Source organism: Gasterosteus aculeatus, chromosome 1 (genome assembly GCF_964276395.1).
Source record: "Gasterosteus aculeatus chromosome 1, fGasAcu3.hap1.1, whole genome shotgun sequence".
Classification (NCBI taxonomy): Eukaryota; Metazoa; Chordata; class Actinopteri; order Perciformes; family Gasterosteidae; genus Gasterosteus; species Gasterosteus aculeatus.
The window spans coordinates 6,487,849-6,497,015 of NC_135688.1; the positions used below are offsets into that span (position 1 = coordinate 6,487,849).

General features: G+C 42.0%; 1 protein-coding gene across 3 annotated transcripts in view; it reads right to left on the minus strand.

Moving 5' to 3' along the window:
* Nucleotides 1-3,329, minus strand: part of sphkap (SPHK1 interactor, AKAP domain containing) — an 81,454-nt gene extending 78,125 nt beyond the window's left edge. For 2 of the 3 annotated variants that reach the window (XM_078098387.1, XM_078098386.1), the window contains exon 1: nt 3,217-3,329. The gene's annotated coding sequence lies outside the window, so the exon portion shown is untranslated. The remainder of the gene's footprint in view (nt 1-3,216) is intronic. The other variant, XM_040162658.2, reaches the window with a different exon arrangement.
* Between the last annotated feature and the right edge of the window lie 5,838 nt (nt 3,330-9,167).

Consider the following 9,167-nt stretch of genomic DNA (forward strand, 5'->3'; position numbering starts at 1 on the left):
ATCTGAAGAATTGTGGGAAATTACTTAAAGTAGGTTACACTATTGGTGAAATTCCAAAATGTTCAAACGCTCTTTAGATGGTTTGTATAACCGGGATATTATTTAATGTAAATAAAAAATACTAAGAAAAAAAACCCCGATCAATTAAGCTAATTGGTTCTTGCAGACATTTCTCCTTAAACAGCAAAAGCCATTTAATGTATTCATGATCACTAATCCCAATTCTGAATAGTTTAAAATGCTTTGTGTAAATCTCGGCTGGTCAAAATTTACAGCGTATTCCACAGCTTGGATCTATACAACATAAGATCAGAAGGATACGTCCATTCGGCTCAGGTTCTTAACATCTGACTACTGCAAATCACTTTGACTGAACGACCCCTCTGACCTCTGCAGCTCTCACTCACGTTGCAGCAGCCAGCCTGGTCTTCAACCACACAACGTTTTCCCACTCCAGCACACTCCCAGTGGGTCCTGGAACCAGATTCAAGACCCTGGTACTAGTCTATTGGGCTCTTAATGGCTCATGCCAACTCTTCATTCATAACATGCACCTTAGCCCATGAATAACTCATACATAATTATGTGCACCGCATTGTCTCCAAATGTTGCATGCGTCAGCTGATGCTGTGTAAAAGTGTAGAATATTGTGAATCCAACATTAGCTGGTATATCAGTCACGCACTCTGTCGTCAGGCTCTTGGATACAGAAAAAAAATATTTTCTCTTACCATTAGCCCTTTGAAAAACATTGTTTAGAGCACTCAAAATATTCAACAGCAATCATCTCTGGCTCTTGGGAGGAGGATACAGTTCCTGGAGTTCTTCTGTAGATGTCGGGAGGCACTTTAGATTTGGTCATTTTAGAAATATCCAAACTTCCAATATGTTTTCTCAAAACAAGAACCAACACAACTTCAATGCCAGTAAAGATATTGAAGTTCTACTTCTTCAGAGATTGTATCCTCAATATCATGCTGGCTATAGATCAACCAGTTTAAATACATCACTGGTAATTATCCATTTTAAACTTTGCTTTGTATTTAGTGCCATTGGATTCCTGAGAACAGAAATAAGTCAATCGATTAAATAATAGATAAAAATTAACTAATTAATCGCACATTTTGAAATTCAGTAATCTCGATTAATGGCGCTTAGTGAATGTTATTGTTGTTTCAGTATTGTTTTTAATGAATGTTTTTTTTCTACTAAATCTTACAAGTAATGAGTAATCACTTTAGAAAACTAGTTATTTTAATTTTGTTGCATTAATGTAGGCCACATTAATCTTGTCACGTGTGAACTTTAATGTATTTATGTGTGTTTTTTTAACAGCATATAGTATGTAGCCAATCAGATGTCTCCTCATTTTTCAACCAGTCACATGAGCATAAAATATGAATAAACAGTGTGTGTCCGATATATAATTGTAAGCATTTATCTTATAACAAGTTATATAAGTACGTTGCATTTTTAGGTTTCAGCTCTTACATTTCTCCCTAAAGACTTTGCATGTGCCATGTTTAATTTTCCTTGGTGCTGTCAGATTTCATGTAGGTCATTCTGTTTTGGGAGTTGGTGTTTGCGAAAGCCGCAGCGGTGAAGTTTGGCAAAAGCAGCAGTGAGGCAGCAAATTAAGCAATCCTCGCTTGGCTAAAGATCACAGGAACAATGTTGGCAATCTGGAGTGAACGAGCTGACATGTTGTCTTCATTGAGTGTATTTCAATGCTGCAAACATTACAATGTTGTTCCACTTGCTACTGTGGTTTGTTTGCCTTCTTCCTCCTGAACCTTTCTTTGAAACTATTCAAACAAATTGATATATTTTTTAGGTTAAACGGAGCAGAACATTTGAATAAAACAGCCGCGCCAAAGATAATGAAAATAAATGATGACAAAAACATATTTTTAAGAGAACAAAAAGACCGTCAGCGTTTCCTACTGTGATGCTGCAGGAAGCCTTCTGAACCGCCTTCCACTAATCTATTTATCCCCCCCGTAATTCCTCCTTGTGCTTAACAGTAACAGCAGTCATCCGCCATACTATTCAATCCAATCTGCTCTCAGGTCAGATATCCACACTGCCGAGGGCCGTGAAAACAGAGACGCCGCAACATGCGGTGTCCCAATTCCATAACAGTGTGCCAGAGCATGAGGATCGTGTCCCAAACGTCACACATTTTTTTGTCATTTTAAAATATGACAAATAATACAAACTATTAGATTCACGGTCCCCAGGATTAATCCTACAGACTTTAGTTGTCTTCTTACATTTTATCTGCAAACTCTATAGAAGGGAAATGGTGACAGTAGGACGTTTTTTAGTTATTTTAGTACAAATGAAGCTTTTCGAGATTAAAGTACATATAAAAACATCTTGTTTTGTTTAAATGCATAATGACATATTACCAAATCACACAGCTTGTGTTTCCCCCTCCTGGGGACCAATAAAACCTTATTGATATAATAATATATTTTATTGATTGATTATTCGTTGTATTGGATGTAAATCCTCAAAGTAACCCTAAAGCTGTCAGATAAATGGAGTACAGTTTCAGAGTAGAACGCTGAAGTAGCAGAAAATTTGCCCTGAAGAACAATTCTTCAGCAAATGGATTGAATTACTTTCCACCACTGAACGGAAGAACTGTTAACACGAGCGGTTGATGATATTAACATATAAGTCAAAGCAACACCAAGAAATTCCTATCTCACTACAACCCATTTAATATTTGAAGAGCTTAAATTTAAAACTCTTTAATTGGCCGGAAAATGGCTGTGCCTTATCAATATCAGAGAGACGGAGGGCGAGAGTGGTTGTCTTTGACGCTCTGCTGTATCACAAGCTGTCACTCTGCACACTACACTCGGCTCCGCACAGAAGACAACATACTGCTACGCAACATTGAGAGCCAACAGAAGAAAAAAAAGATACATCACGTCTGAAAATAACAAACAAAGAGTCGTTGAGGTATGTTGTGGCAGGTCTCAAGTTAAACCTCTGCAGCGTGTTGATACGTCTGCAGCACACCGAGATATTTATGGAGCAATGCAACCACGTCACAAGCTTTAGCATCACACGCGCATGGACTACCCTGGTGTCGTGTCACAGGGATGTGAAAAGGCGTATGCACCCACTCACACTGCTGTTGCTGCCATACGCAGAGGTGGCAAATCAAACAGGTATTCTGGCATAATGGCAGAAAGCACTCACCACGCTGACGAGGGTCGATCTCTCCTTCTCTGCAGATGGAACTTTACTCTCTCCTGCTGCATCTATTGCTACAACCGCTGACTGAAGCTCGGCATCAAGCGCGTTTGGCTTGTGTATGTGTGTCTTAGTGACCCTAATCCCTGCTGAGTAGGGTAGGTGCTAGGCAGCAATGGTTCACTGGAGAGTAACTCACACACACGCCGAACATGCGTTAGTTTGGGATCTGTAATGTGGTGTGGACATGTTTTACTTATGGTGGCTCACAGGGTCCTTTTGAGAGTTTTATAGCAGTTTACAGATGTGTAAAGCATCATAGTATCATTATATTCCATAGTATGTTATTGAATAACCAAACTACGCCTCACAGCTGTATGCCTCCGCCAACCAGTCGTGTTGCAGTTCATATTAAAGTTTGTTCAAAATGTCACCACTTCATTCACTTTGACCTCCAAAATCTCCAAAATCAGTTCATCCCTTCGCTCTCGTTTGCTGAGCAGAGTGGCTGGCGCGGCTGGCGAAGTTCTACGCAGTCCAGACGAGGAGCCTTTCGGTTTAGACCCGCCGTGTGAGTGCTACTCTCCTGAGTCAAGCTCATGATTAATGGTACAAATGTAGTTCTGCCTTCTGGGGCTGAGTCCGGTCCATGTCTAGTCTCAAGACTTTGACTGTTAACATCTAGCGGGCTTTACGTTAGGGATGCAGCCTTCTACGCGTTGGAGGCCTCGAGGTTCCACAGCTCGTTCATCTTCATTTGCATGCTGTCAGTTTCGTGATGTTCTCCCTGATCCGTAGCATCTGCGATTACCGGGAAGGTTTTGGGTTGCTGAGTGAGTTTGACACGACGAGGGATTAGGTGTATTTAAAAGGGCTCCTTCGCTGAGCTAAAAGCTGAAATCTATCTTACCCCTACACCAGTCCCCAAATCCCTCACCGGCTCAAAGGCTGGATTGTAGTTGGCTGCTTAACAAAGAGCTTTGGTCAATTATAAATCATGACGCAGTTTTCCCTTTGTCTTTGAAAGACATTCCAGCAAAGCCGCAGTAAGTCCGTCAGACATAGTATGTCCTTTGATGAAGGTAACTAAATTGAGCTAATTAGATACATTTGTCTTTTCACCAACGAGCAGTCTGTTGACGACATGTATCGGCCACCAAGCTACAGGATGTAAATAAAAATATTCCAGATCTTTGCCCGGCTATCTAGATCAAGCCTTTTCTAAATCCCTCTCACACCCTCACGCGCACACGCACACCACAAAGTGGATTAGTGGGCTGTCTGGTGAGCCCTCGACAGGACTCGTCCGTGACACAGAGGCTAGAGAGGGGAAACAGGCCCGAATTCTGACAGCGAGCCAAACTCTGCTCAACCCCTTCAGGGATGGTAATCACTTAAAGGAGACAGGTGGCTTTGTACCGAAAGGCAACCAGGATGGATGAATCATGGAAAACAAACTTGTAGGCCCCCCTCCCCCCCCTCACAATTTGCCCTTGAAGAAAGCTTTTGACCTCCAACTACATTAGTTCGCTGAATGTATGACTGTATTAAAAGATTCAGCAAAAAACGTATTGGATAAACATGGAAGAAGCAAGTCCAATTATGACTCATAATTTCTGCGGGCCGATTGAACTATTTCAACCCTTGCTCCACGCGGCCTGTTGACAGACTGATGCAGCACTTGTAGTCGGGTTAAACACACGTACACTAATACCCGGGGGCCGCCCACCGCCATCACATATGCTCGGCCTGCGAGCAGCTGGGATTTGTTGGCATCAGAGAACTTTAGTCGCTGCCTTGAAAGCGTGACTTAATTTACCAGATTCGACCAAAACAATCTCCAACATAGCTCAGAGGCTTCCCCTCGACTCAATGTTTTTGCACCAAATGAGAGTCGGCAACTCTTAACGCTAATGCTAATTACAGGGCGAGTCGAGCCAAATGTGATCTGGCGTTTCAAATTGACCAAAAACAAAAAAGATCACAGAACCACCACATAGTGCCAGAGGCAAGAAGAAAGATTAATGCAGGTTTTAATGGGAGCACAACTCCCAGCGGATGAGTAAGAATAAATTAAGGGGTCTTAAAGTCTAACGTTTTACCTTGTCTATGTATTGAACATAAATTCTCATTTCTTTTAGATGTAAACATCGATAAAAAAATATCCTCCTTTTGTGGATGAGTCAGACGATGAGTCTTTTCCAGCTGGCTCCCTCGCCATGGAGGAGGCATGACAACATGTTTTCTACGATTCAGTTCAAAGGCTAAATTATTATGCGCCCTATGAAACACACACAGATGTGTAGTGATTAATGCGCGATGCACTTAGGACTTGTTTGGCCAAAGGGCTTCTTCCACCTCTTGATCAGCAATTAAACCATTATCCGTGTCACTGAATTGCTGCAGCTACAGTCAGTGTCACTAGTTTTCTTGGTGCCAGAAATGAAATGAAAATGAAGGGTTGTAGTTCTAGTATGGGGAACCATGAAACTGCAGATCACAAGTCATTAAAGGCTTTACTAACAGACCTTAAAAACTAAAAGCTATATTTGATGACATCATGAAAAGCTAACCATCAAACGAGAAATAGGTGAAAAAGCAGAACGGTTACCATTCAATTCAATTTATTTTACTTTGTATAGCCCAAAATCTCAAATTGCAAAATTGCCTCAGAGGGCTTTACAGTCTCTACACATGCGACACCATAACGAATCAAGTCACTGTCAATAATTGTCAACAAACAAACTGCATAATGAAAGACAAATAAAGAGCTAAATCTAACTGTTGAATCTGACAACGGCTCGAGTAAGAGTCAGTAAGACAAACCCAAACATACCAGTGACAGTGAGGTAAACATAATGTCCCAATTCAGAGGCCGAATGCCCCAAATAAAAAGAGGCCATTCGTGCCCAGGAGGGCGCATGGGCCAAAGACTCGTTTCAGAGAGATCAAAACTAAAAGGTCCGTTAGTAACATTTGAAGTTGGTGGTTGCTCTGAAATGGAAGCATTGTGAAACTGGGCCAAGTTGCATGGCAAATCACTAATCTGTGAGCCCACATTAGAATACAGATAGCGGGTGTCTTACAATGTAAGGCAATTTGTCAGATTGTCCTGTCCTCACTAAAGCTGGGCGACTTCTGATGGACAGTTGACACTGCCTTGCCTTTCATCGCAGTGAGGACAACGGAACATCTTTCCAAAAATCTGGCCAAACACGGTCAGTCAGAAAGTCATGTTTCCACATATTGAATACAGCTCCGGGTGTTCTTATCTTACAACCCAAATGGGAGCATGTGTCTACATAAAGGATGTGTATTTCTCTTATTTCCATTGCATTCGGGTTTTATCTAACCAGACGGATGCATTAAGATTTCTTTGATACGCGATTGATCCGTTCTCACCGGAGACATTAAAGTTTAAAGATAAAGCCCTTATCTCTTTTCTTTTCTTTGAAACAAACATGGCTGGTGTCGGTCCAGGAGGAGCCGCAGACCAAAAGAATCCTCGACCCCCATCGCCCAATTCATCAGCCGCTGCCCCCCGCCGGCAGTCTTTTTTCGGTTAAGAAAACAGACATCTGTCTTCTTCTGCCGGGAGGAATACGTCTCAGACTTTTCAGAAGAAAAGTTCGGGGAGGGACAATATGGGGAAAAAGGAGAGGAGAGACGTGAAGACAGCTGGGGGCACACACACACACACACACACACACACACCGCGTGAATGAATCTAGGCTTTATGAAGCAAACACAAGAATAAGAAAGACTGTTCTCACTGATCTTTTATGATCTCTGCAGGCCAATAGATACCAGCAAGCCCTAACTTAGCATTTCTTAGCATTGCCTCATTTTCTAATAGAGAGGATTTTTTTTATGAGTTTATTTGGAATCCTTTTGCCCCCTTATAGCCTTGTCTGTTTCACATCCCATGGGGAAAATGTATAGTTGTAGCCTGCACAAAATATGCCTCTTTCAGCATGTAGCTGTTCAGGTGAAGCTAATTGAACGGATAAATGGGAAGGAGAAGGTGAATTTCTCCTATGTGGACAAATAAGGCAGAGTAAGATAGATTTTGTCAAAATATTAGTAGCATTTTTTTTTATTTTCCCACGTCACTAGGTAGTAGTCAAATATAGTAAAGCCATGAGTCATGAACTCCCATCAGTTTGTCGGCGACCTAGATTTATAGGGGCAAAAATAATATTATTAAATGTCCCTGCGTCATAATGGCTGCTGTGAAAAGGGTTTGCCGTCACGACGGAGAGTCAACAGGCGAAAGAGAAGAAAACGGCTAAACAGCCCGGCAGAAAGCTTCCGTCAGGAAAGAGTGAGTGAGCGATGAGGAGAAAGGTCACGGCCATATTTTGGGCCATATTTTGGGCCATTCATCATGGGACGTTTTTAGGGGGTCGGTGTTATGTGCCATCAAACCGTTGAGCGACTGTCTCTCTGAGTGTCTGACGATAGGACGCTGTGGAGGCACTCCAGCCAGCTCTCGCGTTCTGCTCATTTACTGCTGCGTAATCCTTTCAAAGCTGCTCATTTTACAGCAGTATGGCTGACCGCAACATCATTATGTGATTGTTGCAAGTTTAAAAGAAGTAAAGAAGACGTGATGAGAAAATGTTTTAAGAATTTGTTGAGAAAAGGTGATTTTAATAAGCCAAAGTATGTCCCCTTTAACATCTGAAAAGCCTTCACATACCGAGTGATTCCGCTTTACATTTATTTACGGAAGACGAAGGCCAAGCTGCAAGGGGATAAGCGCAGAGGGAGGAGAAGCCACTGCTTCATCCGACTTAATGAAGCTCTTAAAATCGAAACGCCACATCAATCCTCCATTCCCTGTTCAACCCCATTAAGGGCACAGCAGCAAACTCAACTCTGCAGCAGTGAAATTGCTCCGCCCTGTGAAATAGGAGCCACTGAAGAGACCAGGCAAAAAGGGCAAAACGAGTGGTTTCACTTTGGGGACAAATAAAGTGGAAGGGAACAATGGGGGGGAAATAATGGGAAAAGAAAGAGCAGAAAGCATTATACAGCGAGGAAAAGACTAGAAACAGATGTTATAATAATTTATTAAATAATATTTTTCTGCTCACATATTTGAACTCGAAATTTTTTTGAAGTGCTAGCGGTCAAGTATTGAACTAAAAGCATCGCTGTGCTGGATACAGATATAATATTAGCAACTAAACTGCATTTAATTAGCTTACTACATACCTCAGGCTGCGAGAGGAGTAGTAACAATCCCCCGAGAGGTGATCCCTCGCAACCTGCTTGTTAAGTATTAAAAAAGGTCACGTGAAAATCCCCCAGTATCATGTAGCAGGTGGGGGGTACGTGCATGACATTCAAAGGTGTATTAGTACTCTATGTCTAAAAGCTCTAATTATTTGTGCATTCATTAACTTGCCTGCGTAAAAATATTGAAACCTTTTCAAAAAAAAGATTAGAAATGACACAAAATATAGAAGAAAGAAAAGCAGGAGTGGCGTCCGGGCCAACTGAGCATACGCTGGTGTTTGACCATGCCGATGCCCCAGAGTGAGTTTGTGCATCTCAAGTTGACGCTTCCACCGCGCACAAATATTTCACACCCTTTAAGAAAGTTACATGGCTACATGGAGGTGGGGGCCTTTTGGAGGTCATAACAAACACATTAAGTAACTCCATAATGATTGAAAAAGTAAAGGCTATTTCACCCCTAACAGTAAAAAAAAAGTATACTTATTTTTTAATTTACCAAATAGTTTGAATTTCTGGATGCAAGTTGGGTCCTCTGTAACCACTGGGACTTGTCCTTGAACCTTGTAGGACCCCCCTTAACCTTGCTGCTGGCGTTCCCTGTGGCGCAGCGGATCCACAGGCTTTTTAGCAGCACGCCGGCGCCGCTCTTAAGCAGAGCCGAGGTCAGCCAACCAAGTGGAGTTTTAAGACATGGGCTCAGACACACTGGT